Source organism: Tenrec ecaudatus, chromosome 11 (genome assembly GCF_050624435.1).
Source record: "Tenrec ecaudatus isolate mTenEca1 chromosome 11, mTenEca1.hap1, whole genome shotgun sequence".
Lineage (NCBI taxonomy): Eukaryota > Metazoa > Chordata > Mammalia > Afrosoricida > Tenrecidae > Tenrec > Tenrec ecaudatus.
This window is the reverse complement of record NC_134540.1, coordinates 52,034,500-52,050,150: the sequence shown is the minus strand read 5'-3', so window position 1 is coordinate 52,050,150 and position 15,651 is coordinate 52,034,500. Positions and strand designations below refer to the sequence as shown.

At 43.6% G+C, this 15,651-nt stretch overlaps 1 protein-coding gene across 1 annotated transcript in view; it reads right to left on the bottom strand.

The window, feature by feature from the left end:
* The window catches only part of POLE4 (DNA polymerase epsilon 4, accessory subunit), an 80,827-nt gene that overhangs the window by 19,149 nt on the left and 46,027 nt on the right, over window positions 1-15,651 (bottom strand). The window lies entirely within an intron of this gene.

Below are 15,651 nucleotides of genomic sequence, written 5' to 3'. Positions count from 1 at the left end.
AAGCTCAGTTCTGCTCAGACACACATGAGGTTGCCATGAACCAGAGTCCACTCCATGCCAACTGGCTCCTCGCTGCAGATAGCAATGCCTTTGTAAGAAGCTATGCAGAGACAAAGCTGTCCTTGGGTCAAGATGCCCAATCCAAGCGCAAGCAAGGAGAACCTTTCTTCCACTGGTTCTGCCCCACATGGGGGAGCTTTCTAGAAATGCAAATACACTGACTCAACCTCCAACCCCCACCCCCAAACCAAAGCCAAACTTACTGCCTTCGTAATTGGGATCCTCTGTGGACTTCCAAGCCTCTAAATGTTTAACGAGAGTAGAAAGCCCGGTCTTTCTCCACAGAACTCCCGCGGCAGTTTTCCAACTGCCGACCATGAGAATCACAGCCCAACTCGTAAACACCACCTCACAGCTTCAGAAAAGTCAGGGGTGTGGAGACCTAAAATGCAGGTAAGTCATCGTGCACAGCTGCGTATAGCTAGTACAATCACATGCCACAGCCCGACCAGCAAGCGTAGCTTTACAAACCTCTGCAAGCATGTCCACTGCCCACGTTGAGCCTCAGCTTTAGGCTCTCACCCATGGTTTATAGATCCTTACCTCATCCTCAAACTGGGATTGCCACGGTAACTGTCTCTCCAGATTCTCAGAGACCGTAAAAACAGTCGCCATGGAGTTGACTAGAACTCCTAGCAACCCCACAGACAGGAGAGTCAAATCAGGCGCCACGGCATTTTCAACCATGCCTTTCTTCCAAGGAGCCTCTGAGTGGACTTGAACTTTCGACTTAGGGTTAGTAGTCAAGCACATTCACTGTTTGCACTTCAAAAGGTCTCCTACCTTTGTAGAAATGACAGTATGGTTCGGCACATAGTAAGCATTGAATGAATGTTTACAAGTTTTGTCTGTCAGGTTGGTTCTTAGCAACCTCACAGACAGTAGGACTGAAGAAACCATAGTATTCCCAAGGCTGGACTCTTACAAAAGCAAGCTGTCACAGCTTTCTCACACAGAGAGAGCAGTGGATGGTTTTGAACAGTTGACCTTTCAGTTAGCAGCCAAGAACTTAACTACCAGAATGACTGATGTTATTGCCTGCAGTCTGTGAATAAACACTGAAGTGGCTTCATTCAACTGGGATTTTGGAGATGCCTCTTCTTACCCTTCTTTTTTTTTTAAGCTATGTATTTAAATTTTTTTTACAAAACAACCTTTTCAGCTTCAAAGTACTCCCCATTGGAAATAGATCTATGTGCCTATATTCATAGGTTTAGTATTAAGGTAGCAGAAGGACATTGGTCCTCCACTCAAGTATTCCCTCAATGCATGAATACTTTCTTCTATTAAATTGGCATTCTATGATGCTCACCTTCCCAACACAACCACTGAAGACAAAGCAGGTGAATAAGCAAATGTGGTGAAGAAAGCTGATGGTGCCCGGCTATCAAATGATATAGTGTCTGGGTCTTAAAAGCTTGAGAGTAAACAAGCAGCCATCTAGCTCAGAAGCAACAAAGCCCACATGGAAGAACACACCAGTCTGTGTGATCACAAGGCGCCAAAGGGATCAGTTATCAGACATCAAAGAACAAAAAATCATATTATTGGATGCCCACCTCCATGAAATGATCGCTGAAGACAAATGGGTGCATAAGCAAATGCGGTGAAAAAGTTGATGGTGCCCGGCTATCAAAAGGTATAGCATCTGGAGTCTTACAGGCTTGAAGGTAAACAAGCGGCCATCTAGTTTAGAAGCAATAAAGCCCACATGGAAGAAGCACACCAGCCTGTGCGATCACGAGGTATCAAAGGGATCAGGTATAAATCATCATCAGAACAAAAAAATCTTACCATAGTGAATGAGGGGGGAGGGCGGGGGTTCAGAGTGGAGACCCAAAGCCCATTTGCCAGCCACTGGAGATCCCCTTGCAGAGGGTTATAAGGGAGGATATGAGCCAGTCAAGGTGCGATGTAGCAATAATGAAAAAATACATCTTTCTTCTAGTTCCTCAATTCTTCCTCCCCGCACCACTATCATGATCCGAATTCTACCTTGCAAGTCTGGCTAGGACCAGAGGATGTACACTGGTAAAGCTAGGAACTGGAAACACAGGGAATCCAGGGTGGATGATCCCTTCAGGACCAGTGATGTAAGTGGTTATACTGCGAGGGTAAAGGGAGAGTGGATTGGAAAGAGGGAACTGATTACAAGGATCTACATGTGACCTCCTCCCTGGGGGAAGGACAACAGAAAAATGGTGAAGGGAGATGTTGAACAGGGCAAGATATGACAAAATAATAATTTATAAATCATCAAGGGCTCATGAGGGAGGGGGGAGTAAGGAGGGAGGGGAAAAATGAGGACCTGATGCCAGTGGCTTAAGTGGAGAGCAAATGTTTTGAGAATGATGAGGGCAATGAATGTATAGATGTGCTTTACACAATTGATTTATGTATGGATTATGATAAGAGTTGTATGAGCCCCTAATAAAACAATTAAATAAATAAATAATAAGTTTTTTAAAAAAAAACAACAACAAAGTACTCCCCATTACACTTACTACATTTGTCAAATCTGCAATTCCAGTTTTGGGTACATCTTTCAAACTCTTCTGTTTGGATAAGTGACAGCACCTTCCTCATTTTTTTCTTCACCTCTACTACTTCATCAAATTGCTGTCCCTTCATGTACCTCTTCATTCATGGTTTCAAAAAGAAGTCTCACAAAGTGAGGTCAGATGAGTAAGGTCATGTGACAAGGCAGACTTGCTGTTGTTTGCCATAAACTGGCGCAGTGAGATGGCTGCATGAGCAGAGGTATTGTCCTGGTGGCAAAAAACCAGTCCCCATCTGCCACAAAAGAGGTCTTTTTCATCACACACTCTTATACAATCTTTTCAGCACCTCTGAATAGAAAGCTTGAATAACAGTCTGACCTGGTGGAACAAAATCCAAATGCACTGAGTCTCCTTTTTTGTCTGTTCAGGAAGTTGACAGATGCCCTGAATGAAGTTTGTCATTAATCAACATTTCACCTCTTGGAAACAAGAAAACCACTCATACACTTGAATTTTTCCCATAGCACTGTTCTTGTAAGCTGTATTCAACATCACAACAGTTTCTGCCACATTTTTCCTAAGCAGGATACAAAATTTCACAGTCATACGTTGTTCTATGAAATTGGCCATCACAAAAACAAGCAAACAAACAAACAAACAAAAACCCCCGAGGTTTCAGGGAAACTCCTTTCACAAAAAAATTCAGTGTGACCAGAGAGAACCTTCCCTGGCAACGCCACTGGGTGCACTAACTCAGAGCAAGCTGCTTTCCTAGTGGGGAAAAAAATGTGTACTAAGAGAACTCTGCCAAGCAGAGCTTTTCCCACTTTGGGGGGTGGGAGGGGCGGGGTACACCTTCGTACATCTGTGTCCATTCCATTAAAAAGTGGCACAAATGTATGCAGAAACTAAATGACAAAATCATTATATCACAAGCAGAAGGACATGTTGTATTGTTGTTAAGGGCCCCAAGTTGGTTCTGACTCATAGTGACCCTATGTGCAACAGAACTAGACATGCCCTGGTCCAGGGCCATCCTCACAATTGTTCTTGTTTGAGCCCATTCATGCAACCACTGTATCAATCCATCTTGTCGAAGGTCTTCCTCTCTTTCACTGTCCTGCTACTTTAGAAAGCATGATGCCCTTTTTCAGGGACTGGTTTCCCCTGACAAGATACCCAAAGTACACGAGATGAAGCATCACCACGCTTGCCTCTAAGGTGCATTCTGACTATACTTCTTCCAAAACAGATGTGTTTGTTCTGTTGACAGTCTATGGTACTTTCAACATGCTTCTCGTCTTCCTTAGTCAATGTCCAACTTTGACATATGCATGAGGCAATTGAAAGTATCATGGCTTGGGTCAGGCACACCCCAAACTAAAAAACGTCCATGCCACCAGGGCCAACAGTGCAGCTGCTCTCAGAGGCTGGAGCAGAAGTGGAGACCAGGCTGCAGGCGAGCACGGTGAACTTCGTTCTGCACTTTCAGCATTGTGATGCAGCACCCAGGGCACCCTGGCCTTGCCCACTGGTCCGGAGACCCAGTCAGACTAGTGGAGCTTGGGTGCATGGATACGGGCTGCAGGGACTTGGCCCGCAGAGGCAGCGGGCGCTGGGAGCCACAACCTCTTCTCTAGCCTCTCAACTTTCTATTTGTAGTTCAAAGAGAGTTTTTGTCATGAATGGGGGTTGACTTTTGCCAAATATTCTTTCTGCTTTACTAAGATGATTGGTGCTTCTGCTTAGTCAGTTAGTGTAATTGAGTTAATTAATTTAATGTTAAGTCAAACTTCCATTCCCCAAATTGAACCCCATTTAGTCATGTGAAGGGACCCTAGTGGCACCATGGGTCAAGCATTAGGCTGCTAACTGAGAAGCTAGAACCCAGCAGCTGCTCTTTGGAAGAAAGATGAGGTTGTTAATTCCATAAAAATTCACAGCCTCGGAAACCCTAGGGGACAATTCTACTCTGCCCTACAGGGTCACTAAGTGTCAGAATAGACTCAATAGTAATTAGTCACTTGGTTTGGGGTTTGGGGGTCATGATGAGACCAGTGGCTCCACTGTATGTATACACACACACACACACACACAAACACACACACACAGAGTTGGGGACTTAATTTGCTAATTCTTTAGGATTTTTATGGCTTCATCTAGAGAAGTGAAAATCACAGCCTATAATTTCTTTCCTTTTTTTGGTAATATCAGTCTTGTATTAGCATCTACATAATGTTAAACTCATAAGGTAAATTGGAAAACAGCTGCTCCTCCTATGATTTCCAAGAGAAACCAACAGAGTCATTTGGTGTGTGGAGTTTTTGCAGGGGTTTCAAAATTATGTGTTCAATTCATTTATAAATTTGTGGGCTAGAGATTTTATACCACTGCAAATAAAAATAAACCTTTCAGACTATGGAGATACCCTGCAAGCCCTTTTTCATTCTTGTTTACAAGAAACATCCACAGTCACACAGAACCCCTGGGCCAAGGCCTTCCCCATGAAAACACGTGGCCTACTTCCTGCAACACTGATCCAGCACCTCTGTTTAGGTTCTACTCATCAAAGGAGAGGTCACTTTTAGGGATCAACCCGAAATCAGCTTTCTTACCATCTGGGCTCCTACAAAGGAACGTTGAGTCCAAAGACTGAATTGGGGTCTACTTGGACCCCAACTGGGACCACCGGTATCATTGAAGGCCCTGGATAGTGTACAATTTGGGGGGGACAGGACCCATTTGGAGAAAGTTAAGGTTTATTGTGCCAACCTGGCCGATAAACACATGTGGGGTTAATTGAAGGGTGGAGAAATAAACGGCTCGGTGAACCTCACCTTTCTAGTTCTCGGGTCTCTTACTTTGTGATGGTTGGACCAGGGTGTAGCTGCCTTAGCCAGTTCCCTGCTTCAGCTTGCAAGGCCCACTTCCTGCAAGACAACCCTGAGGAGAAGCCACATGGACCTACCCCGATGCAGCCCTGGGTGCTAGAGTAGCCTTGTGGAGACTCCTGCCAGCGCTGTGATGCTTACACGCTCACTGATTTAGCTTTCCTCCTGCAGTTGGTGTCATAGTGTGTGTTTTGTGAGATGGAGGAGCACTTTGTGGATTGGTGTGGGACATATGGGTTAATGTTGGACTTGTGGGCTTGGACAGCACTGGGTTGGGATGCTTTCTCAATGTACACCTACTCTTTAGATAAACTCTCTCTTATACATGAGTTTCTGTGGATTTGTTTCTCCAGTCTGCCAGACTAACACACGTTTAGTTACATCATGGAAATAATAAGTTTGTGACAGCAGTTTTCCAACAGATGCCAGGAAGGGTCTTGAGGAAAGTAGGAAAGCCAGCGAGGCCTTTCAGTGCCCCCGTGGCTGAGAACAGACAGGCTCAGCCAGTCCACTCACAGAGAGAGTCAACACGTTACACTGCCGCCTGTGTGTCAGAGGGCATTCTCCTCAAACGGGTGTGTTCCCAGCAAGTGTGCAAGGAAAAATCATTTTACCTCAGAGTAAGGATGGACTTAGTACTGAGTTAATAGTACAATCATGTCGACTTAACTTTTCAGAAAAAAAGCAGAGCTTTCAAAAATAGTCATACTTATCCCACCTCATCACCAACCCTCTGCCTTGGGTTCTGCATCCAGAGCCTTCCAGGAATAGACAATCTTTGGGGAGGCCCTTTCACCTTAAGAAAATAACCATCCACAAGAGCAACATCAATTTTGGGAATTCAAGCAGAGCGGACTCAGCAAGCCATATTTACTTGTGCTCCCAGTCGGTGTAAGCAAGCTCCTTCGTGGGGCTGGGCGATGACCAAACTGGCTTCCCCACACAGCGAGGCTGTCAGCTGGCACACCTGCGCTCTCCTCCATCGAAGCCCTCACCGGGCCCAGTTACTCCTTCTTCCAGTTCCTTCTTACCATGTGATCTCTTGTCTCTAGCCCAGCTGTTCTCAACCTGAGGGTCGTGACCCCTTTGGGGGTCAAAGGACCCTTTCACAGGGGTCGCCTGATTCATAACAGTAGCAACATTACAGTTATGAAGTAGAATTGAAAATAATGTCATGGTTGGGGGGTCACCACAACATGAGGAAGTGTATGAAAGGGTTGTAGCATGAGGAAGGTTGGAAAGCACTGCTCTAGGAGGGTAACCTGATCTCCTCCCATGGAGATGGTTTATAATATTCCCTAATAAAAGGATAACGATGTCACTAAAGTAGATCAGGGACATATGTAAACATACATGAATGTATTGTCAGGTCATACTTAATCATAGCCTTAATCTAAGAACAATTAATCCTATGGCACGGCCCTACTCACTACCTGTCCTGACCTAGAAATCCCTGACGATAGGGTGTCATGGCAGGACGTGATGAAGAAACCAGATGTGACCAGCAGAGAGCTGTAAAACAAGCAGCCATCTAAGTGAGAGGACACGTAGGTCCACATGAAAGAAACACACCAATTTGTGTTATTCAAGAATTGTAAATAATAAAATCCAAGACCTGATGAGGGAAATGATATCTGATCTTCAATTATGAGCACCCAGTTTGATGGATGACAATGAAATTTCAAAATCCATTTTCAGGATCCTCACTGAGATTAAGTGTCGGGTAAATCCCCTCTGGTGACTGATCATAGATGTGTGTGTCGTCAGACAGGGTGCATTGCACAGTGAACTCAAACATGCATTTTAAATTTGTTCTAGTTGTTATTATTTTCTGTTATGTTTTCAACTGAAGTTTTTCTTTTATTTTTTATTGTTACTGAGTTTTGTTTGTTTGTTGGGGGGGCTTTTGCTTTTCTGGATTTTCCTCTGTATGAACTGGATTACTGGTTTCTTGGGATCATGTCAGAGAAGGGGAGGACTGCTAACATAATGAGTGCAGGGAGAATAACATGCACCACAACTGGCTGCAGTGAGAATCTCACAGCTCTTTTTCATATGTTTAAACTTTGTGTCAATTAAACTGTTACTTTCCTTTAAGACGACCTGAGTTTCTTTACATGGGGAATCTGGATATCAAGATGAAGAAGAATCTTCATGGCCCCATCAGGCATCGGGAGTCGTACCATATCACTTTCATTCCATTCCATTGGTCGAAGCAAGTGACAAACCAGTGCAGTTAAAGAAGAGGAGGTAGAACTCTGCTTCTTGATAGAAGACGAAATGGAGTCACATTGCAAACAGCACACTCATACTCTGTGTGCAACACTTCCTCCATCCGTGAAAGGGGTAATGATGGGCCCTGCATTATGGGTTGTGATAAAAACTAGAGGAGGCAAAAGGATGAAACACTTAGCAGAGAGTCTAGAACAATGATTCTCAACATTGATCGTGTCAGGATCACTTGAAGAGCTTGTTAAAACTAATTCCTCGATGTCACTCGCTACGTTTTGGATTTAATAGCTCTGAGTATCATGGTTTGGTGACATCAAGTTGGGTCTGATGCACAGCGACCCTCGACACAACAGAATGAAGCACGGGAGGTCCTGTGCCATCTTCATGATCGTGGATATGTTTGAGATCGGTGTTGAAGCCACTGTGTCAATTCATATCATTTGGGGTTGACCTTCTACTTTACCAAGAATGATGTCTTTCTACAGGGATGTGTCCCTTCTGAGAACATATCCCAAAAGTGCATGAGAGGAAGTCTTACTATCTCACTTCTAAAGAGCATTCTGACTCTGTTTCCTCCAAGATAGACTTTGTGGTTCTTCTGGTAAGCTATGATGCATTCAATATTCTTCACCAGCATCATAATTCAAATGTATATATTTATCTTTGGCCTTCCTTATACCCTGTCGATTTTTTGTATGCACAATAGGAGTTGAATATGCCATAGACTGAATCTGGCACAGCTTAGTAATCAAAGTGACATCTCTGCTTTTTAATATTTAAAGAGGTCTTGTGCAATTTGCCTGATGGAATACATCATTTTCTTTCTTGTCTACTATTTCCATGGCTATTTATTGTGGATCCAAGTAAAATAAAATGCTTGACAACGTCAATATTTTCTACTTATCATGATGTTCTTTATTGACCTGATTGTGAAGATTCTTATTTTCTTTATGTTGATGTGTAATCCATACTAAGGCTGTACGACCTTCATCTGTAAGTGCTTCAAGTCATCTTTGCTTACAGCAAGCAAGGTTGTGTCATCTACATACAGATATGCAGATCTGAGTTAAGGTCCTAAAATTTGCCTTGGTGATACGTTCCCAGGTGATGCTGATGCTGCTGGTCTTTAATCACACTTTAAGTCATTCATAATTACAACTAGATAAATGGAAGTTATTATTCTTTTAAAAGTAAAAGAAAATATTATGAATGGTTTTGTCAATTAGGTCCCGAGCAGTCTTTTCTCCAGTCAAGGATGCAATGTGTGTTTAAAAAAAAAAAGTTGCGAAACAATTCCGACTCTTAGTGGCCTTATAGGACAGAGAAGAAATGGCCCATTGGGTTTCCAAGCCTGTGATTATTACACAGAATGGCTGGAGGGTGCAAACCACCAATCTTTTGTTCAGCAGTCAAATTCTTCGCCATTACCCCACTAGGGCTCCTTTGATGAGTGGGAGCCTGTAAATGAGGTGCTTCCCTGGGGCCAGTCAGTGAGAAAGTTATCCTCAGGACGTGGCTGGGGTGGAGGGAGCTAAGGATGAATGGAAACCAGACAAGCAGAGGGGAGTGCCTTCCAGGTAAGGAGAAACACATGAATAGATCTTCATCAGTCACAGTCACAGTGCCTATTGTTTAATTTAATAGATTATATTTGAAAGTCGGGCAGTGTGGCAGAACCAAAGAGAATAAAGAATATTCATTTCTAACCATCCCAACACTCCAGCCGCCTCATTTTTCTTGTCTAGAAGGAGGATGCCAAGCTTTGTCAGCGCCTCCGTATCATCAGCTAGTGTAGGCCATTCCAAGTTGTCATGGTAACAAAATACCCTCATTCTTCTTGTTTTTTTGTCCCCCCACCCCCCACCCCACCCCCCGCAAACTATTCTAAAGAATGAAATGCCAAGACTCCAGGATCTCCCTCATTTTTCAACTGAAATTCTTTGAAAACAACATGTTCTGAAGAGCAGACTCAGAAGTTCTCAGGGTGGGGCCTTCTGTGGTCAGTCACCACTGTCAGAAATCCACCCTTTTGCATTCTAAAGCAATTTATGGCCTTGTATATCATCTCTCAAAGGCCCTGACACTGCAGACTCGTCCCACAGTCCCTGTATCTCTCAGCATAGCTGTTTCCTCGAGGAGAAGGAAGCAGATGTGGTTTTAATATCGCACCTGTTCCAAGCCAATGTCACCTCACCCTCTTAGATAAAAACCCTCAGACATGAAAAAGGAAAACACAATTCACTTTCTGCTCATTCTGTGAGAATTAATTAGGGGTTTTTGTTGGTGGTGGGGTTTTGTGGGGGGGGGGGGGGTTACTCATCTTCATGATTTTATATCACCCGTTTTACTTCCAGGGAATCTTCAAAACTGTATTATTTAGCTCATCTCTGCCCATCTTGGAAGAAGCACTGTCAGAATGTTCCTTAGAACAAAGAAGGTGAGACTTTGGGACATGTCAGAAGAGATAGATCCTTGGAAAGGGACATAAAGCTTGGTAAAGAAAGTCAACAAAAACGTGGAAGACCCTCAGTGAGATGGATGGACACAGTGGCTGCAACAATGGGTTGAAGCGTAACAATTGGGTGACAGCACAGGACAGGACAGGGTTTCTTCTGTTGTGCATAAGGTTGCTAAGCGTAGAAAGCAACTTGACAGCCGCTGCCAGCAACAGAAACACTTATCACAGACTGGATTGTATCCTCAAAAATTATGTGTTGCAAATCCTCACTTTCACAACTGTGGGTGCAATCCCACAGGAGAGTAGGGATTTCTTTGTTATACTCACAAGGTCATCGGTGCGGCATAAATTGTAAACCAACCATGTTCTGAAATATACACTAGCAGAGTTGGTACAGAAGAAAGCAAACATATGGGGGAAGGTAAATGCCACATGAAGATTGCCGAAGGATAGACAAAGCCTTTCCTCAGAGTCAACAGAAAGAAAGAAAGCCTTCCTTCTCTAGAGTCAGCGACCTGAGTCTGGGCGTGTAGTCTCCTGTGAGAAAATACATCTTCATTGACCAAAGCCGCCCCACGTGGTGCATTGGTTATAGAAACACTGGGGAACTGAGACACCAGTGGTTCTCCAGCTTGAACATATGTCAAAATCAACATGTGGGCTTGCTGGAACACCTCCAGGACTGGCCCCGCCCCAGACCTTTTGATCCTAGAGGTCTGAAATGAGATCCAAGAATTTACATTCCTAACCAGTTCCCATGGATAATAGATTCAATCATGTCCTCCAGAAAGACAAGTTGAAATGTTAATTCCTGGGCCTGTGTGTGTGAGTGAGCTTGCTTGGAAAAAATTAGTTTTTTTCTTGGAAGGTGTCAGTAAAATTATATCAGAGGAATGCTGGTCCTAGACCTGCTCCCTTCTGTGCGGTGTCTTATCAAGTGGGAGCTCAGAGGAACGTGGCACGGGGGGAAGATGCCTTACGGTGATAGATCACACCAAGGAGTGCTAAGTAACACCTGGTACTCCTAAAACCTGAAAAGGACAAGGAAGGTTCTTTGCCTCCAATTCACAGACCTTGCCCATACCTTGAATTCAGACTGTGAATCTCAGAACAGTGAAACAAGACATTTCTTCCAAAGCACCAGTTGTGTTGGTTCAGGTTGAGTGTAAACTCGGCTGGGTGTCTTGATTCTCAGTGTTTTGGTAGTGCAGTGATACAGTGGTCTTCCATGTGGTGATATAATCCCTTACATGATGTGAACTAAGATGATCAGCCAATCATCTTAGTTGTTGGGGAGTTGTAAGGAGAGTCTCCACAGGAGTGTGGCCAGCATCCAATACATATAGATGTTCTAGAAAACTTTCCTGTTTTGTCTCCTCACTAGCTGACCTCAAGTTCTTGGTACTTAAGCCAGCAACATGCTGTGTTGCCTGCCAATATTGGGATTCATCAGCCTCCACAGCCTGTCAGCCAACAGACTGCCATCTGATCTGCCTATCCTGGATTCAGCATCTCCTGCAGCTGTCAGTCAGAAGCCTCCAGGCTGGTAGCTAACCCCACAGACGTGGGTCTGCAAAACTTTTAGAATCATATAAGCCATCTAAATCTATTTATTTGTGTGTGTGTTTGTTCATATACTCTCCCGTCACTGCTGTTGAGTCTATTCTGACTCATAGGTTGAGTATTTACTTCAAGCATAACTATTTGTATTGCTGAAAGTGCTATTCATCCTTGAGGCTACCCAAAGGTTATCTCCTTCAAGGCATTATCCTAACCACATCTTCCAACCCATCTCCCCAACCAAACGTACCGTCATCAAGTAGATTCTGACTCAAAGTGACCCTCGAGACAGAATTAATTCTTCTCTCATAATTCCAACACTTATTTGGCTTACACCTTGCTTTTCACAACTTTTGTCATGAGTAAAATATGATATATAAATTTCCTACCTCCCCATAGATTCTAAGCTCCTTGAAAACAGAATGCATAGCTTATCTTAACTTTCTGTGACATGTATGAACCAAATAATAATAATAGGATTGCTGACTTAACATCACCAATCTTAACATCCCTGACTTCCAGATAAGGCAATCACACATGCACAGTACCTACCTGCATTTCCCCTGTCCTCCCACATAACTTCACCTTCCAAAACATATACCATATATATGTGCTTCTAGGTTGATCATGATTCTGTCAGTTACCATAGTTCAGACACTCTTAAGATATCTGACCCAAAAAAACCAATCTCACTGTCACGGGGTCAACTCTGACTCATGGAGACCCTCTAGGACAGAGTAGAACTGCCCCCTGTGGGATTCTGAGACTACAGCTCTTTACATCTTAGAAAGTCTCATTCCCCCACCCCTCCCAGAACAACTGGTGGAAATTTCAAAAAGGTTGACAGAAAATGGAATCAAAATATAGTGGATTTTTTTCCATGAACTTTTTGAAGCCCCCTCATACTCTCTGGACCTTGGGGTCTTGAAAGTGATTGATTACTGTCTTCATACTAGGTGGTTGACCTCTACCAGGACCAGCTCCCAAGAGAAGCAACTATGGGACAGAGATCACTAGACCTGAAGTTCCCCTGGTCACATGGCTCCCAATATTGTGCTGTGAGTATTGATGTTGGTCACATACATCTATGAAGCCTATATGATATATGACTTGTGGTCAGGAAAAGCAGAATTAGTAAAAATGTATATATGATGTCCTAAGCCATGTAAGCCACTAGAATTCTACAACTGCACTCCATTTTCCTTTCTTGAGGATGCTACTGAAAGTAGAAGACAGGGTAGAAAGTGAGAAACAAAGGATCAGTCCTTTTCCAGCAGCTCCAAGAAACTCGGGATGCCTTTGACTAGTGAGGCGCCCCCCATACCTATCTCTATCAGCATCCTCACTGATAGAGAGGGAAGACCTGAGGATGCCCTGCCATGAGAGAGGTAGATGATTGACCAGGAACCTTTGCCTCAAACTCAAAAAGAAACACTCAAACTTAGCTGGAGCTCAGACCTTGGCACAGAACCATGCAGGTCTACCTAAACATAATGAGAGTCGTTGTTCTCCCTCCAAGTCTGCTGACATTCTCCCCTAACCAGCATGCTGATCTAGAATCCCGGGTCTGGGCTGCAGATGCGTGCATTCCGATGGGAAACCTGGAGGGCACTGGCTACAGAAGATTGAGATGAAGTCAAAGAGTCAGTCGTTCAGGTGACCCAGCCATTGAACTCAGCATGAGCTTCAGATGGCCAAGGAAGGGTAGACTAAGCAATAGATCAAAGTTGCTGCTCAGCAAAATGGCAGTGACCTGAAGCCCCTCCTCAAGGGTCACGTAGGGTACCTACGTGATTGTCTCTTGTGAGTCTGGTTTTATGAAACTGGCTCTGGCTTTCTGGACTCAGCCATGGATAACGATGAGAGTCTGACCCGTGTAGGTAGGCCCCAACATGAGCAGCTGGTGAGTTTCCCTCGCACTTCTACTTCTGTCCTCGTTAATGTCCTGTTTTCAAACAGAAAATACTCAAGCAAAACTTTCCAATTCAATTTACATTTTTAAAGGACTTTACTCAACTCTGGGTTTTGTCATCTGAAGTCAAACAGTGCTTTATTATGTAAATATTCCCAGGAATACATTTCCTCATTTAAAGTACGACAGGAAATGGAATAACAGGGAACGCTGTCATTTGTAACTGTCATCACCCCTTCTAAGTCCAGAGAGATAAATGGGTTATAAAGAATTTTTTGGCCGGTGTTCTGCACCTTTAGTGCCTGCTTACCTAAAATAATTCTTTCTCTGTGTTGTAAAAAATGAAGAAAGAAAATCCTCCAGTTATCTTTTAAAGGGCATTTCTGGTGACATTCAGTATAAACATCTCGATAAGATTCTCTCAAAGGAAAAAAAAGAAAAGAAAACAATTCATTGGAGCCCTGAGTGACATTTGAAATCGCCCTTCGTGCTCTAGGACTTCCATCACTTACACTTGTGGTTGCTGCTGCCACTCCCATTATTAGATCCTGAGCTCTCACAGGCCATTAAGGAAATGGCAACAGTGTACAGCGCCTTGTGGCTTGGTTTGTCTGGGTTTTTTATTGTTATTCTATCAGGTAACTTTTAAGTGTTTTCTTCAAACTAGCTAGGAAGTCAACTATGTCTGAAAGTACCTTGAGGAAAAGCGGAAACCAAGGTAGCCATTGGACAGGTGGGCATGAGACAGAAAGTGACTCAGCCCATAGTACCTTGTGATCCGCTTTCCTTGGTGTAGATAGAGGAAGAAAGAGAAATTTAAAAGGATGACACAATGGATAAAATCAGCAGCATTTCTGGCTTCCAAATCTGCCCCAAAAGTACACATGAATTCAATAGTTATACTTTGTGATAAATCATTTTTAAGTTTCCAAGTTAATTTTACATGCACTATCTCTTTGGATTCTTCTGGTGGAGTGGAAGGTGGAAAAGGGTGGTTCCCATTCATATTATTATTTCTACTTAACAGAGACCAAGGTCAGGATCAGCTCAGTCTGATAGATTATCTAGTCCACCTAATAGCACGTGGCTTCATCCTTAGAGACTTCTGTTTGATGCTTCTGTCTTACACAGTATAAGCACAGAGTTTCAAGGTTTTTTTAGGAGTCCTTAAGACTGAATGTGGTCAGAAACAGAGAAATCAAGGACAGTTCAGGAAGTGGTTGCAAGCAGGGCTGGCTAAAATGGCCCCAGCGATGGGCCATGCTCAAGGGTTCAGGAGACGGCTAAAGGTCGTGGCATGAAACCACATCAGTCCACTGACTCACTGCCATCCGGAGAGAGGTGTATAGTCCACAGAACTGTTGGGTGGTGACAAGCTAATCATAAAATTCTAACAAGTATAATAAAAATTAGTGACATCTCAATAAGCCAGTACCCGGTTGGGGTCCCCAATCCAGATTCCCAGTATGTGGGCGGGTGAGGTAAAACTCTTGGTGAAAAGCAAAGATCATTGTTATCATCAAAGAAAATCCCATTGCCAAAAACTTAGGTCTAGACCAGCGGTTCTCAACCACCTGTGGGTGGTGACCCCTTTGGGGGTCAAACGACCCTTTCACAGGGGTCACCTAAGACCGTCAGAAAACATGTATTTCCAATGGTCTTAGGAACTGAGACACAACTCCTCTACCCGTCTCCAGGAGGGTCCGCCCACATGCAAGTTCCCGGCATGATGATATTGTGCCAACCCCATCAAATACACCCTGTACAAATACAGGTGTCTTTGACAGAGTTGGCTCCAAAATGTACTTATGCGGACCAGTCACACAAGTATAGAGAGCAGTTACTGTGTAGAAAGCAGCTGTTGTGTTGAAAGTAGCTACTGTGTTGAAAGCAGCAGTATTGGAGGCAAAACGACACTTCATGAATTATAATTACTGGGTAAATGTAAAATTATGTACTGTAAAGTCATCAACTACTGCAACAACAACAACAAAATCTCTGTACCATGCAAACTTAATGTGGATGCTGATTGGTCTT